This window comes from Cuculus canorus, chromosome 3 (genome assembly GCF_017976375.1).
Source record: "Cuculus canorus isolate bCucCan1 chromosome 3, bCucCan1.pri, whole genome shotgun sequence".
Classification (NCBI taxonomy): domain Eukaryota; kingdom Metazoa; phylum Chordata; class Aves; order Cuculiformes; family Cuculidae; genus Cuculus; species Cuculus canorus.
Window position 1 is genome coordinate 81,847,549 of NC_071403.1, and position 6,000 is coordinate 81,853,548.

Here is a 6,000-nt window from a genome sequence, read left to right on the forward strand (position 1 = left end):
CCTTGTTTTGGCTGGCCAAGTTGTATGTGCTGGGAAAGGTTTTAACTGGAAATTCCCAGCTTGTGGCCTACTAGTTCTGAGCAAGTCTAGCTACTCATGCTAAGAAAGCTAAGCAAACCACATGCTAAATCACACCAAATTAGAACTCTAGAATGGTATTTAAAACAATATTGCAACTCTAAACGATTTATTCTATTTAAAATGCTATTTATTTAAGCTAAACAACTAATCTCTGTTGAGGAGAAGAATTGCCTGGCCGCATAGTCCAGCTGCTTGTCCAGGGAGGATTCAAATGTGGCTCAGCAGCAATCTGTCATTGGTAAAAGATCTCACTGCTTTGAGGATACCCTTGAGAGGCATCCCACCACACTGGGAAATCATTGCCATGCAGCCACACCGCCCAGTAGGGAGACCTCAAAGAAGGCTCACTTAGGCAGTCATATTCATGGGATAACAGTGGTTGACTTGTAGCCAAATTATCAGTGTTTATTGTGTTGCCCAGCTACAGGTCTTTACCTCCTCTGAAGCCTAGACTAAACAGCTGCTGGTTTGGTTAAGGAGGGGTGGTTGTGCACAAGTATTTTATGCCAAGCCGCATACACAGAGAAAACATCCTGATACGTTTAGCATTTTAACAGTTGGGTATAAAGACAGACTTCACAAGCAACTGAGATACCATTTTAAATATCAGCTGTCTTGGAAGTCTTAATATCAGCATGAAACTTCCCCTGGCTGCAGATGGTTGTAAATAAAAAAAAAAAATAGCTTTAAAATTAGACATAGAAGGCAGCACAAGAGAGGAGCAGGGTGCCCCTGAGCAACAGTAACACTGAATCTCTAAGGGAGGAGAGGCATGGGGTCAGTTTGCTAAACAGTTGCCATCAAAGTAGAAATCAAGGAGCGCAGTTAGAAACTCGTCACTTATCCTGTAAGGTAAAACTGTGTTTCTGTCAGAATTGTGTCATGGCAGTTAGCTGGGAATGTTCTCTGCTGTGAGAGCTGGTTGCTCAGCTCTCCGTTCTGAAGTACTCCTCATTGGGTCACTACTGCCACGTTAACATATGGACTGTTTTGTGCTGACTGGGTGCATGAGGGTGACTGTCAGTAAGTGGAAGAGAACTTGAATGCAAAGGGAACAAGCTAACCTGACCAGCAGAAAGGGGTATCTCCTGCTCAGATCATCTTGTGGAATTAGGCTTGTTAGTGAATAGCCTCCAAAAAGGTTGTTTGGAAAAGAGATTACTGAGTGGGCCATTTTCTGTTCCCATAGGAAATCCTTATGAGCATCATCCTTGTTGTGCTTTTTCATCCCAGCCAGAATAGGCTGAAGACTTTCACAGTCTTTACATGTTGTCCCACAAAAAGGAAGGGTAAAGAGTTGTGCCTCAGCTGGACAAAGCAGGATGACAGAGCAGAAATAAATATTTGTGCTTCTTTAGTCTCCTGACTCCTATATAGTTCCCTGGTCTTCTCCATAGCAGGCAGCCCAAAGAGTTGGCAGACTTGAATCACAAGTTACTGCCTCATCTCTCATCCAGCCCTCAGCCTGGCCTTTGCTTTCTGCAGGAGCACAATGCAGAACGTCAGGCAGCAAAATGAAGCCTCACTGCATGTGACAAAGTTTGCAACTCAATCACATACAGCTGTGAAGACAGCTCATTTTGGGTGAGACATTACACAGGATTCCCTGTTCCAGGGATTTCTATTCCCACCCCCAATTGTTCTCTGATGCTTTCTGTGTTGTTATGGGACTATGCTATTGCTTAGGCCTTTTGAAGCCTGCCCCAATGTCAAGATCTTCTCAATTGTGTGGCCTCAGTGCTGTCCATTGAAGGTATCAAATGATAAACAGTGTCACTATTTCATGTCTCAGCCTTTCCTACTTCTATTAAAATGAATACAGTAACTGTATTTGTGTATTTATTTACATATTGAAAAAAAACACCTTGTGACATTTTCAGAGAGCTGAGTAAAGTAAGCACTTAACACTGACTTTAATGTTGTTTTGATATTTAACACCCAATAAAAAAATCCAGTATTCAAATTTGCATGAATAGTCAATTCATTCAGGTCCCAGTGGCATAGAGGCAGATATCAGAGCAAACCAAGGAGTTTAGCTGGAGTCAAGAAGCACCTTTCAGGATTGTCCTTCTCAGGTGTGGTGATGAGGATGTGTTTAGAGACTCCTCACTTGTACACTAGAAGTGGAATAAGAGAGCCTGCAACAGCAGGGTAGGAAGCTTTTAGGAATGTAAAAGCAGATGTCACAAGGGGAGTTGTGGGATAAAACTCCTGAGCTTAGTTAGCATTGACAGGTAAAGAGCTGGGAGCAAGCTGTGAGGGAAGGAAAGACTGTGCTAACGGACCAGTCATGGAAAAGCTGTGATGGCTTGGTGGACAGAGTTAAAGGGTACCAAGCAATAGTCAGAAACAGACCTTGGTAACAGAGAGCAAAGCACAACTCTCCCAAGTTGAAGCACTTTCTAGAAGGCTGAGTCAGCTGTATGTCAGAAAATGTTCTGAGAACAGGAAGTCTGCAGGTGGGAGTTCAAACAGATACTGACTGTGACTCAGTCTCTTGAGACAGGTAGCACAAGTGAAAAATAAATCAAAGGGAGAAACCAATGCAGAAAAATTAAGCAGGCAGAGTGCAGCAACACTGAAAGGAAGATAAGCTCTGCACATCTATGCAATCCAAGACTGGATGAGCTGTACAATAGTTTTGGTTCACAGGCTGTAATCTAACCTTAGTCACCCTTTGTGATTTGCCTTTAAAGGTCAAGACACTGGTGATGACTCGGTTTGTTTCAAACTGACAGGAGTACTTGAGGCTAGCTGTCAGCACCTCAGAGTGCTTTGTGTACCACTCCATTGCAGAACATAAGCAGTTACTGTCCTCATGCCTTGATTTCTAAGAAGTGCTATTCTAAGTTCACTTGCAAAACACGTTGAATTGGTGAGGGCTTTGTATTTGTGTTGTGGATACCATCAGCACACCTGTATGTGCGCAAAACTGAGTTCTTCAGCTTTGGAGTGTTTTTTAAAGGCTCCTTGTGTAAGAAGTCCCAGTGCTGAATAACAGACTCGAAATTCATGATATACTACAAGACCCAATACTAACTTAACACCAAGGGATACTTCATGGACAAGACTTCAAAGAATGATCAAATGCTTCAGGTCTATCTTGAACTGATTTTATTTTCATGTTTGTTTAGGCTTTTTTTTTTTTTAAAAAAAAAAAAGCCCAACATCTCACCATTATGCTCCTTTCTTCTCTCATACAAGAATGGATTAAGAGTCGCACTGAAGAGAAGTACTTAGGAGTGCTGGTGGATGAGAAGCTCAACACAAGCCAGTAATGTGGCACAGGTTGCCCAGAGATGTCATGGATGCTCCATCACTGGAGGTTTTCAAGGCCAGGTTGGATGGGGTTTTGAGCAATGTGGGCTAGTGGGAGGTGTCTCTGCCCATGGCTGGGTGTGTATGTGTAACAAGATGATTTTTAAGGCCCCCTCCAAGCCAAATCAATCTATGATTCTGACAGCTGCATTCATGCACACCTGATTCCCCATTTTGTCCACACACCCCACCTCAGCAACTCACATTTCTACTGAAAATGCAGACATGCATAATGTGTCCCTTTGTGTACTCTCTCTGTTTCTGAGGCTTCTCTAAGCCACTGTATAGTTTCACCAGCTTGCCTCTACTATTACTGTTAATCTAGTAGGAAGACATGGTCAGTTATCTTAGGCTAAGCAAAGAGTACAACAAATCATCACTTTGATATGATGACATTAATACATCTTCAGTAAAAGCCAAAATATAAGATGCATTTGACAAGAAGTCACTTCATTTTTGTTCCAAGATTAGCTTACTGGCCTCTTACATCCAGTACATGTATTTTTTCCCCACTTTACCATGTTTCATGAAATTAATATTTATGATTGACATTTAAGAACATGCTTTTCTTCTCCATTTTTAGTATGTATGCCATTCACAAATTATTTTTTTTAAGACAAATTGCAACACAAACATTGTTCTGGTCACAACAGTCTATGCTCTTATGCTGAAGTAAAACAGACAATATAAAGTGGAATTCTTGAGCTGCTATAAGTGCCGTGAAGGTAATAAATATGTTTAAAGCTTAGGATCTGTGAATGGCTCCCGAATAGCCCTGCTTATCAATTGTTTGAAACTGAATCCCAGGAAATTTAGTTTAGCCTTATTACTGTTACAAATCCCCTACCACAGCTCCAAGGACCATCTCATTTGTAAAAATGAATGAAAGAAAGGTTCCAGCAAGAGGAATTGAATTAGCTTTAAAAGGCTGGAGGAAGGAGGATTTCCTCATCCTCAAGAAAGCACTCCACTTCCTCACTCCCCAAATGGGCTTGACAAGCCTAAGTTATAGCATGCTGTCATTACAAGCCTTGCAGGCCACCAGGAAAGAAAATAAAGAGGTATTAAAGTAAATCAGAGTACTGCTGAGTGTGATCTTACTGAAAGGGTGGGGCAGGTAAGTCCTCTCCTACTACCAGCAGTGCTTGTACAACCCAACAGCTCTTCTGTGACACAGGGCTTGCGGGGAAATCAAATGGAGCTGCTACACCTGTCAAATTGCTATAGCCTATGACATGCTTCTTAAAGGAGACAGGAAGTCCAGGTACCCTAAAAAGAAGGGATGGGAATGCTGTAGGAAGCTAAAGAGTAGATCACAAAAATGGGAACCCACTAGTTTTGTGCAATCCAGCTTATACCTGGTGACTGAAGCAGACAAGAGGCTTAGCGCATCACAGGAAATTACTGTTGAGCTGTATGACCCTTAGAGAGGGAGAACCAGAAACTTTCACAGTACCCAAAAGTAGTTTCAAATTGCCTACTGATTCTGTATGTCTGTCAGCAGTTATTATCTGATGGGCCAGAGTGACCTAGCAACTACTAAAGAGAAAAAGAAGGTATCAAATAACCATTACTTTAAAGAAATACCTAAATAGTCCCCGCTTCACAATACCTTATTACTCCTGAAAGCACTTCCCTCCAAGCTTACAAGAACTACCTGTCCCCTTACTTCCCCCACCCTTTCCTCTTCTCACAGCTGTGGGGATCACAGATACAAAGGTGCAGGGCCCTCCCTCTCCCAGCTAACTTGAATTGGGCTGTTAAATGCCTGGTAATTGAATGGTTTCTTGTAGTCATTGTGTGGCTCTTGAAGTCTAGCTGGGCAAACAGATTTTAATTTCTCAGCAGGTAAGGAATATCCACCTTCTGGTAGTCAAACCTCTGTATACTTAAAGGCATCATCTGCATTTGAAACACAGATTTACATCTTTTTAAAAGTGAATTTGCTGAGGCCACGTTCCTAACCTTGTGCAGTGCGCTTTTGGTGAACAACTGTGAGAGGGAATTTTTCCTGAATATAAAAAATATTCAGTGAAAATGAATTTCAGAGATGCATGTTGCTTTGCTTACAGAAACTGTTTTTAAAATGAGCTTTGAGCATTCACAGCAAGATCTGCTGTGGGAACACTGAAAATTACTGAAATATGTTGATGAAGCTTGCAATCAATACTTCAAAACTGACCATTTTCCTTCAAGCTCCAGATAGGATTGTAAATAAAGAAAGGAAGAAAAGGAACTCTATCCTTAATGTCTCTGTTCTAACAGACTTTACAGAATTGCCATTAATAGTTTTCACTAAAATGAATAACAAAAAATCTGTGGGCTTTGGATGGTTCTGTTTACTTGAATCTATTTGCATGCTTATCCAGTCAGGGAAGACAAACAATTGCTCGTGACATGTCTGACCCATCACCGTTTGATGCCTCAGTTGCAAGGCTGAATGTTAACTATTGACTGTTTACAGGAGGTGTTTGCAGCAGTCTTGAGTGCTTGGGAGAGGTCAGATCACTCCCAGCAATGACTGAGCTCTCAACAGAAGACTTGGGTTTATGCCGCAGTGATGGAATCTCTTGGTTTTGATCCTGGTGTTAGCTGCAGAGC